This window comes from Belonocnema kinseyi, chromosome 4 (assembly GCF_010883055.1).
Source record: "Belonocnema kinseyi isolate 2016_QV_RU_SX_M_011 chromosome 4, B_treatae_v1, whole genome shotgun sequence".
Classification (NCBI taxonomy): domain Eukaryota; kingdom Metazoa; phylum Arthropoda; class Insecta; order Hymenoptera; family Cynipidae; genus Belonocnema; species Belonocnema kinseyi.
In genome coordinates this window covers 85087043-85089836 of record NC_046660.1, presented here as the reverse complement: position 1 = coordinate 85089836, position 2794 = coordinate 85087043, and positions in this window count along the sequence as shown.

Below are 2794 nucleotides of genomic sequence, written 5' to 3'. Positions count from 1 at the left end.
CGAAGGAAATAGTGAGAAAACGCTATGCAATATTTTATTAAATTATGAGAGAATTGAACAAGTTGATAAGTTCGTATACCTTGGTAGCTTATTTACTAGGGATGGGAAGATAGATGAGAAATTAAATAGACGAATAAATGAAGGTAAGAAGGTTATTGGTAGAGCAGGTCCCCTTATCAAAAGTAAAAATATATCAAATAAAGCTAAAATGGCAATACATAATTCTATATTTGTACCGACTGTACTATACGGTAGCGAGACATGGACTTATCAAGAAAAAGATAAGAGTAAAATTAACGCAATTGACATGAGATTCATGCGCATAATAAGCGGGAAATCCCTAATGGACAAAGTAAGTAACGAGATAATTCTAAAAGAATGTGGTGCGGAAGAGACGCTAGTAGACACATGGGAAAGAAATCGGTTAAGATGGTTCGGACATGTTGAGAGAATGAAATATGAACGACTAACGAAACAAGTGTATCAAGGTAAAGTAAATGGCAACGTGCCCAGAGGTAGACCGCGGAAAGAATGGTTAGAATGTGTGAATGAGACCCTACTTAGAAGAGACATAAGAAGTCACAGAAACACGAGAGCCTGCATGAAAAAATGCATGGGCATAAAAGAAGCTAGAGAAGTATGCCAGGACAGGAAAGTATGGCGGAAAATAGTTAATAAAAAGTGTCAGTAGAGTGAACGACGCCTGAAACAAAGACCTGTAGACAGTCTTTGAAGTTTGAAAGACTTCCAAGACAGTCTAGAATCTTAAATTAAATAGATGGAAGACCTACAGAAGCCTGTACAAAGACTGTGGGGAACCTTACATAATGGCTTCGTGAGGTTCTTCGCTTGGGGTGATTGCTAGAGAGATTGATCAGCAACCTGGGTCGGAGCAGTGTTGCGGAACGAACGTGCTATTTACTTAAATAGCACGAGAATTCTGGATCAATCTGAAAAATCTCTATCCCTTCCACACACTACTCCTTTCTCCTGCCGAGTGAGTCACGCCTACTACGAAAGGGAAATGGCTTAATGGTGTAATAATAATAACTTCCAGCGTTTTGAGAACATTTTCAATAGTCAGATTTTTGTGAATCGCTACGATACATATTTCCTTCAGTCTTAGCAAATCATACTTTTCGGCGGCAGCTAAAAGTTCAGAGGCAGAGTTCAGAAGTAAATCGTGATCGTCGACTTTATCAGTATATATAAAGTGGAGCATCTTCTCAATCGTTTGTGATGTTAAGTCCTTGATTTCAACCAAGGAGTTATTTTTTCACTCTTTGTGTCTGATAACATAGCAGCAAATACGTCATTGATACTATCGTGACTATATTTATAGAAAAAAAAAATAATAAAAAAATATTTTATCCTCGGTCTTGGTCATGAAGTAATTTCCACCCCTTGTTAGGGGTAGTTTTTCCGTTTTTAAGGTATGAAATGGTGCTAAGTAGAATTAACGTAGTTATTATACACATGCACTAATTGATTTTATCTATGAACAATAAAAATTATTCAAAAATATTTTATACACGTTCTTGTTTATTACGTATTTCCCACCCTATTATAGGGGTAGTTTTTCGATGTTTCAAATTCGGAACATCACTGTGTAAGTATAATTGTGGTACATATTATACTGTTATGATGAAAAACTATCTTAGATACTATTTCACCTACTTTCATGGTACCGGTGTAGTTTCCGCCCCCTGATAGCGGTAGTTTTCGGGTAAACTAATGACAAACCCGGTTACAGCATGCATTGACGATTATTTTGAGCTTTGTTGCGTCAATTTATGTTCTTTCCAATCATTTTCGAAATCTCCTGATTTTTCTTTTATCAATTGTTTATTTTCCCTGACCATTAATATTCAAATGCCAACATTTTAACTTCGTAATATTTTTAACATATGATCTTTTATAAACAGCATTAACGATATTTCTTATAAAAATTTTAAAATTGATTTATTTCACAAAAAAAGACGTTTCTACTATAAAATATCAGTTTCCCATCAAATATTTGAATTCTCAACGAAATAATTAAGTTTTTAATGAAATAATTGAAATTTTAACCTAAAAAGATGAATTCTCTACAAAAAAGTGCAATAGTTGATATTTCAACCAAAAAAGATGAAATTACAAAAAAAAATTTTTAAATCAAAGACAAATTTTCTACTAATAAATATTTTTCAGCCATGTCATCTTCTGTACAAAAATGGAATTTTCAACAAAAAGTTTGAATTTTCAGCACAAAATTTAATAAAAAAAAATAGTTAGAATTTTAATCAATGACATGAACCTTTATTTAAAAAATAAACAAAACAAAAAATTCGCAAAGTAATACAATTTTTACCCTTTATTAAACGCCTTATAGAACCTTATAAAAATAGACAAAAGGATATATAGAACCATATGGACCCATAGAGAATTTGTAAAATTTCTATATGGATTTATGTTTTTTACACCATTAAGCCATTTCCCTTTCGGGGTAGGCGTGACTCACTCGGCAGGGGAAAGGAGTAGTGTGTGGAGGGGATAGAGATTTTTCAGATTGATCCAGAATTCTCGTGCTATTTAAGTAAGTGACACGTTCGTTCCGCAACACTGCTCCGACCCAGGTTGCTGATCAATCTCTCTGGCAATCACCCCAAGCGAAGAGTCTTACGAAGTCGTTATGTAAGGTTCCCCACTTGGCTCCATTAATAGCCAAGGTCTTTGTTTCAGGCGTCATTCACTCTACTGACACTCTTTTTATTAACTATTTGCCGCCATACTTTCCTGTCCTGGCATACTTCTC